Source organism: Eleutherodactylus coqui, chromosome 7, assembly GCF_035609145.1.
Source record: "Eleutherodactylus coqui strain aEleCoq1 chromosome 7, aEleCoq1.hap1, whole genome shotgun sequence".
NCBI classification, from domain to species: Eukaryota; Metazoa; Chordata; class Amphibia; order Anura; family Eleutherodactylidae; genus Eleutherodactylus; species Eleutherodactylus coqui.
In genome coordinates, this window is record NC_089843.1 from 90,553,022 (window position 1) to 90,576,446 (window position 23,425).

Consider the following 23,425-nt stretch of genomic DNA (forward strand, 5'->3'; position numbering starts at 1 on the left):
ATAAATGATAAGAGAAGTTTCCATGAAAACTCATTATGGCCAATCCTCTTCTCCTCCAGATCTTATGGGTATGTGGTTTTGCCATGTTCATAGACATTAGATTGTCAGCAGATGATGATAAAAATTCTGAACTCCTCCTTCTGGGCAGTTTCTCACCTCCTTCTTATGGAATTGTTATAATCCTGGTGCAGATCAGCATGTGCAGCGGAGTGCAATCAGATATATTCTCTGAGCGGCCAGGGAGGGACAGTGTTGTGATTTGGAAATCTATGTTTATTAACGCATGACTTTATCATCTCGGTTCTGCTTCAGTGGCAATGTAAGACATTCACTCCGAGCCCTTGTTTGCTTGTACTCCTGCTTATTGCTCTTTGACTTTGTCCTGTCTTACTGCTGGCAATACTGATAACACTATGTTCTCTCTGCAGAGAAGAAGAGAACAGGGAAGTTTCAACCTCTAAGGAAACTCTTTGGGAAGAAGAAAAAGAAAACTTCTTCGCTTCATTTTCAAGAAGGCAAACTTAAGCCGAGCAGGTCTATTGGCAGTGTGTGTGGTAACCCAGCCTCAACCTTCACCTCTGATGAAGAAGCATGTGATGATCTGAGGTTAGCAACCGCTTATTCCTTTATCTCCAATGGGACATTGTATGCTCATGATGAACCTAGTATGAGGAATTATGTGATATGTGCTGCAGGTGTTACTGAGCAAAGATCCATCATGATGGACTATTAAGGGTGCATTCGCACGTAATGGAATTTGTATGGATTTTCTACAGTGGAAAATCTGCCCAAAATCTGCATCAATTCTACATTTTGATGCACAGCTGATTTCTGCTTTGCAGCTTCCGCTATGACATAACCAGGGGCGTAACTATAGAGGATGCAGGGCATGCGGTTGCACCCGGGCCCAGGAGCCTTAGGGGGCCCATAAGGCTTCTCTTCTCCATATATGGAGCCCAGTACTTTGAATAAAGCATTATAGTTGGGGGACCTGTTACAGGTTTTGCATTGGGGCCCAAGAGCTTCAAGTTACACCTCTGGACATAACACATGTAGAAACGGCTCACAGCCTGGATATAATGGCGTTCCTCTAACCTCTGAATACTAAGCGGTCACTGACCTCACCGGGGAAAGATGGCTTTGCTCAATAGCGGGTGACGGTGTGCGCTGTGCTTTTGGTGCCTGCAGTGGTGCCGAGTATTCAGTACTCGGAAGTAAGAGGAATGCCTTTATACGCAGGCAGTTTGCGGCCAATTGTAGGTGTGTCTGCGTGCTCCTGTTAGGTTCTAGCGATAGCTAAAAGGCTGAAATGTCTGCCTGTCCACGGCCAAGACGAAATATCACTAGCGATATTCTGCCATGGGGGAGCAGGGGGGAGAACTGACAAGTCTAATAGATAGGCTCACCGTGGAAAATCGCAGCAAGCTGCGATTTGAATCCCGCAAGCAGAGAATCGCTATGATTCTCCACTCGCGGACATAGGGCTGCGCTTTCCATAGGTCTCCTATGAAAAGAGCTCACTGCGTTACCTGCGGCCTGATTATCGCCACGGATAACGCAATGACATATAGCCCGTGGACAGGCAGCCTAAATCTGAGTCAAAGTTTGACACAGTTTTTGATGTGCAATTGATGTGCATTTTGGTGCAGATTTTCCACTCTGGGAAATCTGCAGCGATCCGCTATGCGTGAACATACCTGTGAAAGGTGTCTCTAACAACAGAGGTAGAAGCGGTAGCACGTATACCGGGGTCTAATGATTGAATATGGATTATATAAGGTCATACTGACTGACCAGCACTCCAGATCATATGATCAACGATGGAGACCCTACTGTGGCAGTGGAATTAAAAATCAGTCAGCAGGTTTGATATTATACACACAGGCCTACAAGGTGGAGAGGTAATGCTGCGCTCCTTTACAATAGTAAAGTTCTGATAATCCGGCATTTGTTTCCAGCACTGGATAATGCACAGTCCAGAAGACTGAGCAGAGATTTAAAAAGGCCTCTTACTGAAATAATAGTGTTGTTATAGCCTAATTTGTGTTAAAGGGGTTGTCCAGGACTTTTACTGTTGATAACTCATCCTCAACCCCTTTAACGCTTTACTTTGGGTTTTCTCCTTTATCTTAGTAAATTCTGTAGACGTTTATATGACTATCTAATAATGTATAATATTTGATCACCTGTAGTCAACTTGCTTTATTTTTAAGGTCCAATCTGGCAAAAACGCATTTTCCCTTCCCTTTTTCCCCTCAACTAATGGCTCTTTACACTCTGGACATCTCCTTAGGTTTAGTAACATGGCCGAGTGACTGCAGAAATGTAATTCCATCATGTTCAATGAATGTACATCTTAGGCTCAGTTCACATTTATGTTGGAGGCTATCATTTGACAGGAAAAATAGAGCTCCATGCAATGCTATTCTCCCTATTAAAACGACCTGCACGAATGCACGAAGTCTGATCAGTAAAGTGGGCGAGCTTGAAGCAAGAATGACTGATGAAAGTTATGACATAGTCGGAATTACTGAAACATGGCTTGATGATAAGTGCGATTGGGCGGTGAATTTGCAGGGGTACAATCTCTTCAGAAGAGACCGAAGGAACCAGAAAGGGGGAGGGGTATGTCTGTACGTCAAATCGAACTTGAAGCCGAGGCTACGGGAGGATATAGGGGTAGGAGACGAACAGGTGGAATCTCTGTGGGTAGAAATACAGGGAGGAAAAAATAACAAAATCCTGATAGGGGTCTTCTATCGACCACCAAAAGCAACAGAAGAAACTGAAGACTTACTACTAAGGCAGATAGAAGAGGTGTCAAAACGAAACAAAGTAATTATCATGGGGGACTTTAATTACCCAGATATAACATGGGAGAACGAAACCTGCAAATCTCACAGGGGTGATAAGTTCTTGAGAGTAATTAAAGACAATTACCTGAACCAACTTGTGCAGGAACCAACAAGAGGGAGAGCCATTCTGGACCTAGTACTAACTAACAAACCGGAACGTATAAGGGGGGTGCAGCTTGAGGGGCACTTGGGGAACAGCGACCACAATATAATCAACTTCCAGCTGTCAATCAATAGGAAGCCTTATCAGGGAGTGACAAAGAGACTAAACTTTAGTAAAGCAAAATTTGATGAGCTTAGAACTACTATCGGTAACATTAATTGGGACAACATCCTCAAAAATATCAGTACGGAGGAAAAATGGGAAAAGTTCAAAAGGATCCTAATCACCTCATGTGAGCAGTTCATTCCCTTTAAAAATAAAAGAAACTCAGCTAAAAGGAAACCAATGTGGCTCGACAAGACGGTACGAGGGGCAATAAACGAAAAGAAGAAAGCGTTCAAACTACTAAAGCAAGAAGGCAGCGAAGAAGCGCTAAAATCATACAGGGAAAAAAACTAAATATGCAAAGATACGATCAAAACTGCCAAGGAGGAAGCAGAAAGACGGATCGCAAAAGAGAGCAGAAACAACCCGAAGCTATTTTTCAACTACATCAAACAGCAAAGGGATTTGCAGGGAGAGCGCTGGCCCTTTAAAAAACAATGCAGGAGAAATCATTGATGATGACGAAGGGAAAGCAAATCTACTAAACAGCTTCTTCTCAAGTGTGTTCACCAAAGAAAAGGAAATGCCACACGAGATGCAGGGGAATAAAACGAACCCCTCACAAAATATCTCATACCTAACGCAGGAGGAGGTGCGGAAGCGTCTAAAGAAAACTAAAATTGATAAATCACCGGGCCCAGATGGATTACACCCAAGGATACTAAAGGAACTAAGTGACGAGATAGCTAGGCCGCTATACCTAATATTTCTAGACACTATCAAGACCGGAGTAGTACCATTGGACTGGCGCATTGCCAACGTGGTTCCAATTTACAAAAAAGGGAGCAAAAGTGAGCCTGGTAACTACAGGCCAGTAAGTCTCACTTCAGTAACGGGAAAAATTTTCGAGGGGATTCTGAGAGACGCCATCGATGAGTACCTCAAGGAGATTAAGGGAATAACTCCTCACCAGCATGGATTCATGAAGGGTCGATCATGTCAGACAAATCTGATCAGTTTCTACGACGAAGTAAGCTCTAAGCTGGACCAGGGAGAATCTATTGATCTTGTATATCTGGACTTCTCTAAAGCCTTTGACACCGTGCCACATAATAGGCTAATATACAAAATGAGGCAGCTCGGATTGGGTGAAAACATGTGTAAGTGGGTAAAAAATTGGCTCAGAGATAGAAAGCAGAGGGTGGTAATAAATGGTTCGTACTCTGCTTGGACCACAGTCGCTAGCGGGGTGCCACAGGGTTCAGTATTAGGCCCCACTCTGTTCAACATATTTATTAATGACCTGATAGAGGGGCTGCACAGCAAAATATCAATATTTGCAGATGACACAAAATTATACAATATAATTAATGCAACGGAGGACAATGTGCGGCTACAAACGGACCTGGATAAGCTGGGGGCTTGGGCAGGAAAATGGCAAATGAAGTTCAATGTTGAAAAATGTAAGACTATGCACATGGGCAGGAGAAACGGATGTCACAAATATTCACTTAATGGGGTACCGCTGGGGAAAAGTGATATGGAAAAGGATCTAGGGGTATTAGTGGATAATAGACTAAACTGGAGTAACCAATGCCAATCAGCTGCTGCAAAGGCAAATAAAGTCTTGGGGTGCATTAAAAGAGGTATAGGGGCGAAGGACGAGAACATTATCCTTCCACTATATAAGGCACTTGTCAGGCCTCACATGGAGTACTGCGTACAATTCTGGACACCGGTGCTCAGGAAAGATGTCACAGTGCTTGAAGGGGTTCAAAGAAGGGCAACTAAACTAATAAATGGAATGACGGGACTGGAATACCCAGAGAGGCTATCCAAATTGGGACTATTTACTCTAGAAAAAAGAAGGCTAAGAGGCGACCAAATAACCATGTATAAGTACATGAGGGGACAACACATGGATCTCTCCCGTGATCTGTTTACACCCAGGACCACAAAGGTAACAAGAGGACATCCGCTACGATTAGAGGAAAGTAGGTTTCATCACCAACACAGAAAGGGGTTCTTTACTGTAAGAGCAGTTAGACTGTGGAACTCTCTACCGGAGGAAGTGGTGATGGCAAAATCGATAGAGGAGTTTAAAAGGGGACTTGATGTCTTTCTGGAGAAGAAGTATATTACAGGATATACATATTAGGTTAAGTGTCAATCCTGGTATACAGGCAGGTAGGAACTATTAGGGGTTGATCCAGGGAACAGTCTGATTGCCATTAGGGAGTCGGGAAGGAATTTTTCCCCCAAAAGGGCTAATTGGCTTCTGGCCTTGGGGTTTTTTGCCTTCCTCTGGATCAACCCAGTAGGATAGACAGGCTGGACTAGATGGACAATGTCTTCATTCGGCCTTACATACTATGTTACTATGTTACTATGACCTACACCATAACAGAACTTGATGGACCTTATTGAAACCTAAATGCAGATGTGAACTAAACCTAATAATCAAAATATACATGATTCTAATGTTAAAGTAAATCGACACCTCCAACATAAAGCTTTACAATGCAATCCAGCAATTTGCAATATCTTATGATATGAGCATCTTACTTCACAACTTATCAAATGGACTGAATGGCAACTTTATTAGAGACACCCATCTAGTAGCGCATTGGACCTCCTTGGGCCTTCTGAGTTACAGTAATTCATCATGTCCATTCACAGGCATCAGAGGACCTAGGATGAACCAAGAAAACATTCCCCACACCATTATTCCACCTCCACCAGTCTGAACTGTTGACACCAAATAAAAAGGGTTCATCAGTTGCGCCAAATTCTGCACCCCAACAGTATAGTGCAGCAATCTAGGTTCATCTGACCAGGCAATGTTTTTCAAATGGCACAGTGATTTAATTTTTGTTCTCTTGAGTCTAACCTTTTTTGTTTCTCTAAGACAGCAGTGGCGCTAGAATGTGCTAAGGAATGATAAGTTGTGCATTGGGGCACATTAATTGGAGCAGAAGCATTGTATTTGGCTACAATTTGCTTTACACTGCTCTGCCTGTTCATCAGAACAGTTCTTGACATCCTCCTCTGACCTCTTTTCTTGACAAGTTCTTTACATCTACAGGACTCCCTTTCATTGGATGTTTTTGCTTGATCACACCATTCTCCGTATACTCTCCACAACATTATACAAGAAAACCCCATAGGATTATTAGTGAAATAATGGCTGTGGCTACTCTAGCACCAATGAACATGCCTTTTCCAAAGTCCCTCAAATTGCTGGATTTTTCCATACGAATGTGCTTTCACATTAAAACTAATTCACAGCAAACTTCCTCAGTTGATTTTATGCTGCAGTTCAAAGTCATTTCGAGCTCCAATCATGAAAGGGCTGGTGTCTCTAAACAAGTGGCAGTCAGGGTAGTGTTTGCTCATCATCTTTCAGATGGGTGGGTACACTTACATTGTGTCCTTATATATATGCAGACTTGCCTACTTCTCTTAGGCCTTCACCTGCATAATAAAACCTAAGAAGGAACAGTTGTATGTATCACACATCGGAGATAACTGTGCTCAATGGGAATCCTCTTCTATTCGTGTAAGACTCGGAGTCCTCTTTCGCCTCAGTGCTCTCAATTTTTGACACCTTTGGAGTATACTCTGGAGTGAGGGTCAATTGGGATAAGACTGGACTGTTTGTGGTTGATTCCCCTACGGCCTCTCTGCCACCCTGAGGTGGACAGACAGTGTAGCTTATTTGGGAATAGAGGTCTATTGACAGTTTTTATAGACAATCTTACTCCACTTTGGAAATGGGCGAGAGATATGGTAGCACGATGGGCTTCACTTCCATTGACGCTAGTAGTTCGTATAAACCTAGTTAAGATGAAGTTGCTACCTAAATTTTAATATATATTCCAAAACACCCTATTTTGATCCCTAAAGATTTCTTTATAGCTCTTTGTAAAATACTCCTTCGCATACTGTGGGGAGGTTCCATCCTGAGAATCAATTTCAAAATTCTTCGGCTGCACGTGGAAGGGAGGGGTCTGGCCCATCCCCACTTCCACTGTTATTACCTGGCTAGTCAGTTGGTATATGCAAGGTGGTGGCTGCCCTCCATCGATTATAACCCAGGGCTAGGGCTTGGACACAGGATATTAGGTCCTGACCAAAGCCTGAGAGGCTTAATGCTAAGGGGTCTGACCTTACATGTAAATACACTGCCTACACCCATGTAGGGGACTCTCATGTCTGGAATTTTGCCCTTCATTTGATACTTGATGAGCCAACCAAATGGTCCCCTCATACTTCCCTATGGAGCAATCTAAACCTTCCGCACTCACAATGCATGCCGGACACTTTCTTCTGGAGGCGTCATGAAATCGCTACCCTCTCGGATGTTGTAGAAGGTGGTGCTCTCTGTACCTTTTCACAATTACAGATACATTTTGGCCATCCTAATAGCTCCCACTTTAGGTACTTCCAACTCTGCCATGCCCTCATAGCCCAATTTGGGGCCCTGAACATCCCCCTTGCTTTGACCTGGCTAGAAGAGTTGACACAGATGGCCAACTTTCTGAAGTCACTCTCCTGTTTTTATAGACTGACATTGACACTGTAGTCTTGCTTCACTGAAGGATCGGACTCTCGAGAAATGGGGTTCACATATACCAGACCTGGACTTAGATGACTGGAGTGGCCTCTTGGCCGCCTATGGGCCTCTCTTAATTATTGATAGGGACAGACTAATACAAGTTAGGTTTCTTAATAGAATATATTATACTCCCACTATGGGACTATTCCCTGACACAGACTATCCAAGATGTTTGATGAGTGCAGGCACAATCATGCATATGTTTTGGAAATGTCATGTCTCACAGACCTATTGGTAGGATATTCTTGAATTTATGGAAATGCACCTGGGAACTCCACGCATCCTACATCTTAAAATTACCTGGCTGCATGAGATAAATGCTGTTATCCCCCTATATAAATTGATATATATGGCTGAAGGTTGCCCTGCCAAATTTACTAAGATATGGGGGTCGGTGGGTTAATTGCCCTAAAACTGCATTAAATATATCTGACTAACTCCTTTTTTTTCTGGGAAATCTGAAGGGCTCTCCTCTCTTAACCTTTACTAATTGCATGGATGCTGGGTGTTTTCTGCATTGGTGGTCATGCTATGGGTAAAGTTTTTGTTTTATTGTTGCTGTTCACCAGGTTGGGAATCTTGGTCTCCTCCAATGTAAAGGCCAGGGTTAACTTGAAAAAAAAAGGAAATCAGTAGAGGGTATCGCTAACTATAAAGGATTGGATAAGCCCTCAGATCATGAGATTTTATCCAGACAGGCGTAAATCGGTCAGGTTTTCACGACCAGCTGATATACGATGACCCTCTCTGCAAGGGGAGGAGGCGGGAGCAGTGCACTGAGCTCCCGCCCCCTCTCCGCTCCTCTCCACTGCTTGCAATAGGTGGGGCAGTACAGGGGTGGAGCTAAGTTCCACCCCATCCTGCCCCCTCCCTTTGCAAACAGAGGCGAGGGGTCGGAGAGGGGGCGGGAGCTCATTGCACTAGCTCCCAGCCAAGCCCGCCTCCTCCCCTTGCAGAGAGGGACAGCGTATATCGGCCGGGCGTGAAAACCCAACCAATATACGCCTGTCTGAATAAGCCCTAAGGTGGTGAATATTCCTGATGCTTCTCTCCTTTTTAGTATTGTGTTATATAAAATGCCCAATAAATGTTCCTTTAAAGAAAAGAAAAAAAACTATGCTCAATGGGAGAGCAGATCAGAATAAGAACCTCCTATTATTATAACATCCTAGACATTGCAGCATGTCATTGTAAAGTCAATTAGGTTTAGCTAGCTGTACACCTATATACATTAGTGCTGACAGTGTGCTGCTGCAATTTTGTGCTTGCAGCATTTTCATTCACTCACAGCGGTAAAGCTTCCATCTGTCCATTTCCATAATATCCAGAAATACAAACCAAATCAATCAAATTTTGCATCTTTTCAAAAATATGTCAGCAAAATAACTTTAAACCAAAAAATGGCTAGCGAAGAGAGAAATTAAAGGTGCAATTGGGAAATAAAATAAGAGTTTAAAATAAATGATAGTTCTCATTAGCCTGAGGCTACAAAAATGTCAAGATCAACCAACTGTGCTTGATCTATTGCTACAAATACATTATTACCATGACATCACATAAATAATGTTATATTATACAGTCCAATTAAAGGGACTATGAGAAGTGGGGCCATGCAGTGCGGTGCATGTGGTAGAAGTGACTTATTCATGATTTTTGGAGGGTTTATAGTATAGTAAGATATTTTACAGGGGTTCCTAATGGTAAGAAGATTGGAAATTGCTGGTCTATGTTGTATTATGATGATGACTGTTATATTAAAGAGTTTTCCTGGGAGTGGAAAAATAATTATCTGGATGGCGAAAGGTTAAAAATAGAAAAATAAGCCAAATTTTCCTCTCTTGTAGTCCTCTAGTCCAACGTAGGAGCTCCGTTTTTCACTGCTCCGATTGCAGAAGAAAATATGGCGGTCTTGAGTCACTGACTGTACATGTAATTGCTTAGCCAATCGCAGGCCACAGTGGTGATTCTGACATGAATAGCGTGCGATTGTTGAAGCCCGTGATTCCCTGAGCGGTCAATTGCACAATGAATGCCACATGACTGCCTTAGCTTCTTCCGGGATCAGACTGGTAGGGACTGGGGTGGGTCACAAAGAAGATTTTTAATGTTAGACCATTAAGCTCTGTTGCAGGCAGAGTTTAATAGACTGTAATACATGGCAGACCTGGAAGCTTTCCCTGAGCTCCGGACTGGCATGTAAACCCATTAGTACCACCAAGTAATTTTGTAGGGGAGCCAATGGGGCTCTGAAAAGGGCGCCCCTCCTGTTAGCTACTGTCACGTTGCAAGCAGCATCCAAGCAGTTAACAGCCGTTATCCGAGATAACTCCAATTACGGATACTGCCGGTGGCTGTCGACTATTGAAATCAGCTGAAACCCATCAAGTGCGGAACGGGCTTGGGAGCCAAGTATACACTCCATGTGACAATCGTACATTTACAGCTGGTTGTCATTAGCAGGTTAAGATAACAATTCTGGAGCATCTTGTCTTGTATCTCTTTGTTGTGCTTTCCCTTTCTTAATCCTCCTGGAAATGTATACATAAATTAAGAACTGGGTGTTACCATTCCCTTTGTCTGTAGCTTGTGTCTTATCATAGTCTGGCATGATTAGCATGAGTAGTCAATATCAGCATGTGTAAGGACACGCCTGAGTTGTCATGTTATTCCTAAGTTTCTATGAAGACATGTCAGAAGAGGTGTCGGGTCATCTTTAATTTCTGTTATTGCTACAGTATATTAGCACTGTACATACTCGTCCCCGAAAATAAGACAGGGTCTTATATTAATTTTTGCTCCAAAAGCTTTTACTTTTTTACATATATAGCTGCCTGGACACTATTTAAATTGACTTTTTTTATTACCTGTAACTTGGGTGTATTTTTAGAGTAGGGCATATATTTCAAGCATCCTCAAAAATCCTGAAAATGCATGCTAGAGTTTATTTTCAGGGTAGGCCTTATTTTCAGGAAAACAGGGGTAGTACCAAAGGCATAAGTACAACAGATACAGTCCATGCCACCTTGATGTGACCCAGCCCATTTCGAGTGATGAGTATCTGTGCAAGAATCCCCTATCCACTGACCCTACAACATCAGAAAATAAGTCTGGGGAAAAGACCCAGAGATCATGGAAAGTATATAGTCATCCTGTCCCTAACAGACGTAAGCAAGTGTTACCCAGAAGAGGCCCCCTTACTTATATGTGCTCCACTATATGGTCCATATATATATTCTACTGTGTCTTGGTATTAACTCACTAAGTGTAACATTTGAAATGGTTTTGTAACCAATTAGTTAAACACTTTTACTTTCTTTACTACTCTGGGCAATAAACTAATGTCCAAACTCCAACATGTTGTTAATGGTAAACCTAAATCTCTCCATACTTGGCTGGTGAGCTCTGGTATCGCCATTGATAGAGCGTTATTCACCGAGTATATTACACTCAATAACCTTGTAATTCTTGTTACTGGTATTACTAATGCAGACTTATGCTAATAAGGGAGAAGGAACAATAACTCTACAGCGTTAAGGCCCAATAATACGCAAAGGCAATCTTTCAAACTATTGAAAGATTCACAGTTTTAGTGATCATTTTGCATAAAGTGTTAATGGACACTAATGTCCATTAAAGGGGTTGTCCCGCGCCGAAACGGTTTTTTTTTTTTTCAACCCCCCCCCCCCGGTCGGCGCGAGACAACCCCGATGCAGGGAGGTAAAGAAAGCTTACCGGAGCGCTTACCTTAATCCCCGCGCTCCGGTGACTTCAATACTTACCGCTGAAGATGGCCGCCGGGATCCTCTGTCTCCGTGGACCGCAGCTCTTCTGTGCGGTCCATTGCCGATTCCAGCCTCCTGATTGGCTGGAATCGGCACGTGACGGGGCGGAGCTACACGGAGCCTGCATTCTGCACGAGCGGCTCCATAGAAGACAGGAGAAGACCCGGACTGCGCAAGCGCGGCTAATTTGGCCATCGGAGGGCGAAAATTAGTCGGCACCATGGAGACGAGGACGCCAGCAACGGAGCAGGTAAGTATAAAACTTTTTATAACTTCTGTATGGCTCATAATTAATGCACAATGTATATTACAAAGTGCATTAATATGGCCATACAGAAGTGTATAGACCCACTTGCTGCCGCGGGACAACCCCTTTAACACTTTATTAGCTTCATTAGCTTGCAAAATGGCCTCCGGGAGCTGTTTGCAGAGAATGGTATGTGGTCTGCGCTCTGTACACAGCCCTTTTGCCCTAGCACAGGCTGTCGGCAGAATACAATGTAATCTCCAACTCCCATGCAGAACACAGCGTGCGGTCCTTGTTATCTTCTTTCCAGCTGAATGATGGATTTTAAGCTCACCTTAAAGTCATTGTTCAGCCAAAGAGTGAACGCTGGCAGCGCTTACATGCAACGATTATCCCTATATGTCATAGTTTGAACAACTTTTGAGCGATAATAGTTGCGTGTAAATGGGCCTTTAGACTATTTATACAAGCCTTGTAACAATGACTTGGAATGGAAAGCCAAACCAGAATACATACACAGACAGCTGTACAATGAGGGACTTATATCAAAGCTCAGCTGTACAATGAGGGACTTATATTTGCTGATGATTTCTCTTCTGCAGAACAGGGGTCTCATGACCCCCCGTGTGTTGCAGAAAGTGACTTGTAGTGCCCATAACAGGCAAGAGAAACAGAAGAGAATTGTTGGCTTTCTCCATCAAAATCTATGGCCATAAAGGAAATAGCTGAGTGCTCAGTTCCGATATTTGTGGCACATCCCACACATATACCATACATGTAAATTGATGGGATAGCCCTTTAACGGTTTGGCTTTTAGGCAAGTCCCATGGCATCTTCCTGTATGTCTATGAGGCTGTATAGGTCTTAGACTAGCTGCGACGTTCACCCTGTATATCATAGACTGGAAGAAGTGATGCGGCCTGACATTTCAAGCACAGAGACTATTACCATGCCATGTATTCAGCTGTGACATTTGCTATGCATATGCTATCCGTGCTGTTTTATGGCTTTTGCAATTTGAATATTTTCTTCAGCTAGCATAAGCAATACAAATCACATTTTGAAAAATAAGTGCAATGGAATTTTAGAAAGCCTCCAGGATAATCAAGTTCTTAGTTGGTTATTTAATTATGTGTATTATTATGCTGATATATTCACCTGCAAGATATGCATCATTAATAATCCGGATTCCAGCTGTTCCTACAAGTCTCTTCTTGGCCCCTGCAGAATTACTGACGATGTAAACAAAAAGTAAATTATTCCTTTAATTGTATTTATTGGATGCAGTCAGGTCTGCATCGTCTAATGCTATAAGCTTTATAAAATAATAGTATCAGCCAGTTTAAAGTAGTAAAGTATTACAGAATCAAAGGGGTTTTCCAAGCAATTTTTCTTGATGACGTATCCTCTGGATAGGTCATCAATAGTTGATTGGCTGGGGTCCGCCACTCGAGACCCCAGCTGTGAGCACCAAATTAACGTGTTCAGAGTGGAAGCAGATTGCAATGACCCCTGTGTACTGACTGGTAATAACAGGTGCAGCCCTCATTAAAATCAATGAGCGCTACCCATGCAGTTACCAACGTCGGCCACTACATAGGGGGCGGAGTTATCCGCTTTCACTTTGTTTTGGCGCTGATAGCAGGTACCTGAACAGCTGGGGTCCCGAGCGACGGACTCCAGACAATCAACTATGGGTGACCTATCCTGAGGATAGGTCATCAATAAAATAGGCACACAAATCCCCTTCGTGTTGCCAGGCTCATTAACCCTTTCCAATCCACTGTCTGACCTGTAAAGACATTAGGATTTAAGGCTGTACAGCTCCAATGTTGGAAGACATCCATCGGGGTTCTCTTACTGTATATTGCCAGCTTCTGCGCTGTTGGAGCCTATCCAGCGTGTCACCTCATGCAGTACTGGCTTTAGCCAGCATACAGCACCGCTGTATAACAGCAGAAAAAGAGTAAGCCCCCTAGGAAAACCAGGATACAAATTGGATTGGAAAGGGTTAAAGGGGTTACCTCATAAGCAGAAGTCTGCTTCTCTAACCCTAGGCAATCGGCTGTAATCATTGGGGAAGTTGGCGGTACATTGTAGTATTACATGTTGGACATTCAAGTGAATGGTTCTTATAGAGCGACTCTATGTTCTAGCGCATAGAGGGACCCCCTTATATAATGTTTCTATGACCTAATAGGATATATGATTAGGGTTTATGAAGGTTAGACAACCTCTTTATTCATCCACTGATATATCTTCAGTATCCCTGTAATCGGCAAATGTCATTATGCACAGTGCATCTTGTCCACATCATTAGACATACATGTGCTTATGTATGTAATGAAATTGGAACTAAATTCTGCCATTTTTGAGACTGTTATTTGGGTGGTTTTCTCTTCATTCCTCTTCTTTTTTTATAGCATGCAAGGCTGAAAAGACAAATCTCCAAATAGTTCAGCCTATTTCCACCCCATCCTTTTTGATCCAGAGGAAGGCAAAAAAAACCCCCCTAATGAGGCAGAAACCAATTTACCCCATTTAGGGGTAAAAAATTTCCTTCCCGACTTCATAATGGCATTCAGAATAATCCCTAGAACAACATTTGAAAGTTCCTATATCCAAGACCCGGATCAACAACCCAGCTGGTTATTTAATGTTTATATCCTGCAATGTTGTAGTGCTCCAATAAGACATCAAGTCCCTTCTTAAACTCCTCTATGAATTTTGCCATCACTACGTCCTCAGGCAGAGAGTTACACAGTCTCACTGCTCTTACAGTAAAGAACCCCCTTCTATGTCGGTGATAAAACCTTCGTTCCTCTAAACGTAGCGGATGCCCTCTTGTTACCGATGCAGTCCTGGGTATAAACAGATCATGGGAGAGATCCTTGTATCGTCCCCTCATGTATTTATACATAGCTATCTGATTGCCCCTTAGCCGTCTTTTTTCTAGGGTGAATAATCCCAATTTGGATAGCCTCTCTGGGTATTCCAGTCCTCTCATACCGTTTATTAATTTAGTTGCCCTTCTTTGAACCCCCTCCAGTACTGTAACATCTTTCCTGAGCACCGGTGACCAGAACTGTACACAGTATTCCATGTGGGGACTGACAAGTGCCTTATATAATGGAAGGATAATGTTCTCGTCCCTCACCCCTATACCTCTTTTAATGCACCCCAAGACTTTATTTGCTTTTGCAGCATCTTACTGGCATTGATTGCTCCAGTTAAGTCTACAGTCCACTAGTACCCCCAGGTCTTTTTCCATATCACTTTTCCCTAGCAGTACCTCATTTAGTGTATATTGGTGACATCCATTTCTCCTGCCCATGTGCATAACCTTACATTTATCAACATTGAACTTCATTTGCCATTTTTCTACCCAAGCCCCCAGCTTATCTAGGTCCGTTTGCAGCCTAACTTTGTCCTCCGTTGTATTAATTATCTTGTATAATTTTGTATCGTCTGCAAATATATCAGTCAATTTCGTGTATGTTACTGACATAGTATGCAAATGGAAGATAGTACAATGCATCTGCATCGCTTCCTATTAAAAGCCTTCCTACAACTCAACATCTTAAAAGGCCTTGTAATGCTCTTCTGGAAATTTGGTATGCAACAGAGAAAGACCTGCATCTAAATAATAACCCCTTTGGGTTGAAATTTTCTGTTTATTCCCATGCATTCTCTATATCTTATCTAGATTCACAGTTGAGCGATGACCTTGACAGGTAAATACGCTGTTGTACTGAAAACAAACCTGCTGGCAACATGATGTTGCATGCTTTGTTGTGTCACCCCACACACATTATCAAGAGCGCCCCAGTGGGGGTGTTGCTTTGTGTAAAACATATTACTTCTATGACTAATCAATTAAATAGTGAGATTGATTAAACTAAAATAACGAAAATATCCATTATGGATGCTAAACAGTACCAAATCCATTGTAAATACTAGGGATCGATGTGATCTCTTACATACACTTACATCTGTAAAAAGAAATCCAGTCATCCTGCTGTAGTATTTAGTTGCAAATTTCAGGAAATATGCTAAATAGTTAGCTAATATATACCTGCTTTGCATATTAACCCTAACGTCTTATCTATTCTCTATAATGGTCACAGGAAAGTAGCAAAGAAATCCCCAACTTTCGGTGAATTATTATCACCCAGTCTGTTTTCTGACCATATTAGTCCATCTGCCACCTGGCTCATGCATTCTGGGTCATGTAAATGTGGGCATTCCAGATGTGGGTGGTGTTCGGTGCTACATATCTTACAAACATTTATTTCATTTGTCACTGACAATTTTTTTTTTTAATACTGTCAATTTTTATTTGAAGTTTTCAAGTTTTACAATATTGTAATAAACATTTAATTGAAATACAGTACAGTCTCATTATTATATGACAGAAGCTGTTTGTAATAATGTGGATTGGGAAAACGAGAGGAGAGAGCCCACCCAGCAGCCATGTTTGAGCGATCCTCCCTCCCGGCATCCTGGCCCAGTCTGGAAGTTAGACTGTTGGTTAACATTAACTGAATACGAACGGCCTGGCCAGGGCCTAACCTAAGTTTTGGGGGAGTAGGGGAGCAATAGGGAAAGGTGGGGGGGGAGGGGTGACTTCTGAGACAGAAGGAGCTTTCGTTCCCATGGGGTGGATGTCGTAGAGGGCGGCTTCGGGCTGTAACATGGTGAAGAGACAGAGGTTGCTCTTTGTTACTATAGTTTTCTTATGTGTTTACAGGGAGGTTAGGAATCTATTGTTTTGCGATGGATAGGAATAATCTAGCCATGGGGACCATATATTTAAAAATTTCTCATGTCTGTCGGCTAGGATAGAGGTCAGTTTTTCATTTATTAGGTACCAGTCCATCCCCTGCTTAACCTCAGTGAAGTCTAAGAAAGCTTTGCGCCATGAATGAGCAATAACTTGTTTTGTGGCCAGAAATAGAAAGGATATTAACTTTCTTGAGTCAGGAGGGATATTGTTTATGCGTTTATTTAACAATGCTTCCCAAGGGTCTTTGCGGATGTTATAGCCTGTGATTGAATATGTTAGGGAGTAAACTCGAATCCATGGTGTCTTAACCCGGGGACAGGACCACCATATGTGGAGCATATCTCCTGTAACTAGACATCTGCGAACGCAGTTGGGAGAGCGTCCGGGTATTGCATGGGCTATTCTCTCTGGGGTTAGATACCAGCGGAATAGAATTTTAAATGAAGTTTCTAGCATTATTATATTTCTGGCGCTACTGTTAATAGACTCCCATATTTGAGTCCAATCCTCTTCGAATAGAGTTTCGCCTAGGTCTCTTTCCCAACGCGTTATGTACGGCATTTGAGAGCGATAGGAGGGGTGAACCAATTCTGAGTAAATTTGCGAAATGAGGCCTCTTGCATGTGGGTATTTATGACAATATCTCTCGAATGGGGTTAAGGTCAGTGGAGAATTTGAGTTCTTGAGGAGAGAGGATTTAAAGTGTTTTAGCTGCAGGTATCGGAATATTTCCGAGGGTGGTAAGCTGTATTTTTCCTGTAGGGTGGGAAAGGGGTGAGCCTGTTTGTTGAGAGCAAATGGTATAATTTGGTGAGGCCCGGCTTCGTCCAATTCTTAAACAACTGAGGCGATTCCATTCCTGATATAAACATAGGGTTTCGCAAGAGTGGCGTGAGGGGTAGGTGAGGAGATATTAGTTTTCCTGAATATTTTATTGAGTCCCAGATAGGGAGGGAATGGTTAATAATAGGGTTGTTGATGATGGGTCTATGTTTAGGTGGTATCCATAAAATGGAATCAATGGTAAGGGGATGTATTTCTGTTGCTTCCAGTGATACCCAGAGAGGGGTGTTAGAGAAGGAGTGTAAGAGGGCCAGCTGGGCCACCTGGTAATATTTTGAGTAATTAGGAACTCCCAAACCTCCCTTTCTTCTATGTCTATATAAGGTAGATTGTGGGACCCTGGGGATACTGCCAGCCCACACGAATCGGAGGGACATTTGCTGAAGAGTCTTCAGCATGTATCCAGGTACCCGTATCGGGAGAGCTCTGAAATAGTATAATAGTTTAGGGAGAAATGACATCTTTAAAGCATTAGCTCTCCCAATATAGGAGATGTGATATCGGCTCCAACTTTCCAGGAGTAACCTTGTTTTGCGAAGAAAGGGAATGTAGTTTTGACTATATAAATATGAATAGGAATTTGTCAGTTGGATGCCCAGGTAGCCCAGAAAGCCCGCCGCCCACTGAAAAGGGAAGTTTGTCTGGAGCAAATCTACCGTTGTCACTGTCAATTTATTCAACATTAATATACGTATATATATATATATATATATAATATATATATATAATTTAGCAGAAGCATTCTTTAGCTCCTAAATAGGAAAAGTAGAAGGGTCACAACTTAATTCAATGCTAAGTGCAAAAGTAAGTTTACCCCTGTGTTATGTAACTCCCCGGTGTCATACAAACTTGAAATTTGGCACGAGCATTCTTTAGGTCCTACATAAGAAAAGTAAAGGGATCGCAACTTAATTATTCAATGCTAAATGCAAAAATAAGTGCACCCCTATGTAATGTAGCAAATCTAATTCTCTAACTTCCTGGTGTTGTATAAACTTAAAATTTGGCACAACCATTCAATAGGTCTTACATAGGAAAAGTAAAGGAGTCACAACTTGAATATTTAATGCCAAGTGCAAAAGTGCACCCCTATGTAATGTACCTAATCTAATTCTCTAGCTTCCCGGTCTAATACACACTTGAAATTTGGCATGAGCATTCTGTAGGTCCTAAATAGGAAAAGTAAAGGGGTCACAACTATAGATGAGCGAGTATACTCGCTAAAGGCAATTGCTCGAGCGAGCATTGCTTTTAGCGAGTATCTTCCCCGCTCGAGACTGCAGGTTCGGGTGCCGGCAGCGGGCACAGAGCTGCGGGGGAGAGCGGGGCGGAACAGAGGGGAGATCTCTCTCTCCCTCTCTCCCCCCGCTCCCTCCTGCTGACAGCCGCTACTCACCGCTCCCCCACGGCGGCACCCGAACCTGCAGTCTCGAACGGGGGAGATACTCGCTAAAGGCAATGCTCGCTCGAGTAATTGCCTTTAGCGAGTATACTCGCTCATCTCTAGTCACAACCTAATTATTCAATGCTAAGGGCAAAAGTAAGTGAACCCCTATGTAATGTACCAATCTAATTCTCTAACTTCCTGGTGTCGTACAAACTTGAAATTTGGCACAACCATTCTATAAATCGTAAATAGGAAAAGTAGAGGGGTTGCAACTTCAATATTCAATTCTTAGCGTGAAGAACTGTGAAAATCTGCAATACATGACATTGTTCTTTTCTCAGAAACCATTAAGCCTAGGGAAATAATTTGGATACTAAGGAGAATCTACCTTACCTCTATGTGTATATACTGAGGAGACTCTACCTCACCTCTATGTGTGTATGCACTGAGTAGAATCTAACTCACTTCTGTGTGTGTATATACTGAGAACAATCTAACTGACCTCTGTTTGCATATACTGAAAGGCTGCAAAGTACATAAGGAAGCGGCCATGGACTGCAGGGATGGAGCACGCCTTTAAAGCTAAGAGGGCTGCAACCTCCAGCGTGGGGGTAAATTTGAATAGAAAGGGGCATTACATTTAAGGGTAATAAGTGAGTTGAGTGTGAGGGGTGGCACATTCTACAGAGGGACATCGGTACATGCAGTGTGAGAAGAATCTAATGTTCCTCTATGTATATACATATTTTACTCCTTTTTTTCCTCTATAGTAACTATGGCTTCTTAAATTTTTCCGTGCGAACAACAGGTAAACACCTGTATCAAGGTAACTTGAGCGAAGCCATATATATTAGCTAGTAGTTAATAAATATATATCTATTTTGCATATTGACCCCAACTTCTTATCTATTCAACATAATGGTCATAGGAATGTAGCAAAGAAATCCTGCAACTTTCGGTGAATTATTATCATCCAGTCTGTTTTCTGACCATATTAGTCCATCTGCCAACTGGCTCATGCATCCTGGGTCATGTAAATGTGGGCATTCCAGATGTAGGTGTTGTTCGGTTCTACTTATCTTACAAACATTTATTTCATTTGTCACTGGCAAATTATTCAACATTAAACAATATATTAATTGTAACACTCTTTATGTAGTGTATTTGATCACTTGTGTTTCATGTCAACTTTAGTATATTGGCTGCACGAGTTTAAAACCGCGTATCAAACATCATATCTCTGATATATGTTAGCTAATATACCCGGCTTCATCTGAGTTAATTTGGTACAGGTGTTTACGTCTTTGCATGGAAAATTTTATGAAGTCATGGCTACTTCAGAGGAACCGAAGAATAAAATATGTATACACATAGAGAAGCGTTAGATTCTCCTCAGACTGCATGTACAGATGTCCCTCTGCAGAATGTGCCACCTCTCACACTCATATCACTTTTACCCTTAAATGTAACACCCGTTTTCTTTAAATTTACTCCCAGACTGGAGGTTGTAGCTGTTTCTTAGCCTTAAAGACATGTTCCATCCCTGCAGTCGATGGCCGCTTCCTTATGTACTTTTCAGCGTTTCAGTATATGCACACCAAGGTTAGTTATATTATCCTCAGAATATACACATAGGTCAGTTAGTTTCTTCTTAGTATATATACACATAGAGGTGAGGTAGATTTTCTTCGGTATATGCATATAGAGGAGGTTTGGTTCTCCTCAGTATATACACAGATAGGTCAGTTATATTTTCCTCAGTATATACACACAGAGGTCAATTAGATTCTTCTCAGTATATACACGCATAGAGGTGCGATAGATTCCCCTCAGTATGTACACAGAGGTAAGATAGATTTTCCTCAGTATATGCACATAGAGGAGCGTTAGATTCTCCTCAGTATATACACATAGAGGTGAGGTAGATTCTCCTCAGTATACAAATCATTTTCCTACGCTTTATGGTTCTGAGAAAAGAACTATCTAATGTATTGTGGATTTTCACACAGTTTTTCACGCTTAGAATTGAATATTGAAGATGCAATGCCTTTACTTTTCCTATTTAGGGCATAAAGAATGATTGTGGCAAATTTCATGTTTATGCGGTACAGATGTGTGTTATTAGTTACATTACATAGAGGGTCACTTACTTTTTCACTTAGAATTGAATAATCAAGTCATGACCCCTTTACTTTTCCTATTTAGGACCTAAACAAGGGTCGTGCAAAATTTCAAGTTTGTATGACATCGGGAAGTTAGAGAATAAGATTAAGTAAATTACATAGGGGGTCCCTTATCTTTGCACTTAGAATTGAATAATCAAGTTGTGACCCCTTTACTTTTCATATTTAGTACCTCAGGAATGTTCCTGCAAGATTTCGTGTTTGTACGACATCGGGAAGTTAAAGAATTAGTAGTGAATCAGTGAGGGCTTTTGCATATATATATATATATATATATATATATATATATATACAGGACTTCATACTCGATGACAGCCGGAATTGCAGAACTGTGAGGAAAGGGCAGATTCTTGTATATGGGGCATCCAGGTATGTTTCTGCTCATTTTTCAATGTATCTACTGGTAATCTCTCATCTATGTGCGCTGCAGGCATTGAACGCATGGTAACCATCATCAAAAGTGTTACGTCTTTCACACCCACGAACAGGCGAACTCAAACGGAACTGCAGAACTGTGAAATGGACTTCATACTCGACGACAGCTGGAATTGCAGAACTGTGAGGAAAGGGCGGATTCTTGTGATGTTCTTGAGGTGCAGGTGACATGTTCGGGCAAGGGATTGAATGTAGGGGGTAAATGAAAGATCGGATTCAAATATAACCCTAAGACAGCGGGCATGCTGTCTGGGAGTTATGGTGGTGCCAAACACTGAGATGGAGATATTAGGATGAGGTATGTTAGCAGAGGGCGGAAACAGGAGTAGGTCAGTTTTTGAGAGGTTCAGTTTTAGGTAGAGAGAAGACAGTGTTAGAGACAGCAGAAAGACAGTCAGTGGCATTTTGAAGGAATGGGAGGAGGTGTATAACTGGGTGTCATCAGCATAGAGAAGGTACTGAAAGCCAAATCTCCTGATGGTTTGTCCAATAGGGGCTTACAGATGGAAAAGAGGAGGCGGCCGAGGACCGATCCCTGGGGGACCCCTAACAGCAAAGGGACCAGGAGAGGAGGTAGAGCCTGCTAAGGATACGCTAAATGAGCCGTCAGGTAGGAGTAGAACCAGGAGAGAGCACTGTTCTTTAGGCCGATGGAGTGAAGCCTATTGAGGAGTGGTGTTTGGTCAACAGTGTCAAATGGTGCAAAGAGGTCGAAGAGGATCAGTAGGGAGTAGTCACCCCTCGATTTAGCTGTCAGGTCATTTGACACTTTTGTAAGGGCGGATTTTGTTGAGTGTAGAGTTTTCTGAGAGATAGCTTATAAGGTGAGTGTAGACCAGGCATTCTAATAATTTGGAGATGAAGGGGAGATTTTAAATGGGTCGGTAGTTGGCAGCATCGGTCGAGTCAAGAGTCGGTTTCTTTAGCAGTTCGGATATGATGGCATGTCTGAAAGAGGAAGGGAAAATGCCAGATGTCAGAGAGAAGTTGAATATAGTGGTGAGGTGAGAGATGACAACCGAGCATAGGGACCTAAGGAGGTGTGAGATAAGCGGGTCGCTAGCGCAGCTGGAGGGGGGGGGGTTGAGGAAAGCAATCTGGAGACTTCTTCCTCTGTTGTTGGTCTAAGTATATAGAGTGAGCAGGAGCTGGATGCAGTACTAAAGAGACTAGGGTCAGGGCTAGTCTGGGATTGGGAGATTATTTTTCGTTAGATGTTGCAACTCCCTGTTGCAAAAGTTCAGCTTCTGCCTGCCCTCTGGTTCCCAGTATCCCATTATAGGTATAGATTATACATTAGTGTCTATTACATCCAGACATTGTTCAGATGGTTGTATAAGAAGGTCAAGGTCCCAGTACTGTTCAAAGGCAGCTTTTCGTATAGTTGCGACTTGCAATCCGGTGTCTAATAATGCAGGGAAGGGTATTCTGCTGAGACGGATAATGACCTCCGGACAGGGTCCAACATATTTATACAACCACTTGGAATCTTTGGGACCTGCAATTCTTCCTTCTGATGGGTGGTCTTTTGCCTCAGGGGTTAGCCTTTTAACTGCCAGCATTGGCGTTCCATGCGACCCCTACGATGCCAATGTTTGCAAAATTGTCTTCCTTGGTTGTCATATTGATCAGTGGACTTTTTCTCAGGTGTCGAGTAATACTGTTGGTTAGTACTTTGGATTAGTGTATCTTCTAACGAAGATGTAGAAGTGGAGTTTTGAGAATGGGTCTCCAGGTCTTCCATTTGCTTACATATTGCAGCAATGTTAGAAGCACCTTCAGCCATTTGTCTTTGCATTTCACTAATGATGTTAGTAGGAGGAGTCTGTATTTGACTAGTTTGGCTAGCAACAACACTCAGAGGGGGATATCCATTGAACAAATCTAAGATATCAACTTAATTCAGTGTCTCTTTTGCTGGCTCTACCTCCCTTTCCCCCCTCTTCCCCTTGCTGTTGGGATCCCCCAGGGCTCGGTCCTTGGCCCTCTCCTTTTCTCCATCTACACAGCCCCTATTGGACAAGCCATCAGGAGTTTTGGCCTCCATTACCACCTCTATGCTGACTACACCCAGTTATACA

At 42.4% G+C, this 23,425-nt stretch overlaps 1 protein-coding gene across 1 annotated transcript in view; it reads left to right on the forward strand.

Annotated features, from left to right (window-relative positions):
* The first annotated feature begins 244 nt into the window (after positions 1 to 244).
* CRACD (capping protein inhibiting regulator of actin dynamics) overlaps positions 245 to 23,425 on the forward strand; it is a 62,356-nt gene continuing 39,175 nt past the window's right edge. The window contains exons 1-2 of the mRNA XM_066573367.1: positions 245 to 319; positions 429 to 606. The gene's annotated coding sequence lies outside the window, so the exon portion shown is untranslated. The remainder of the gene's footprint in view (positions 320 to 428; positions 607 to 23,425) is intronic.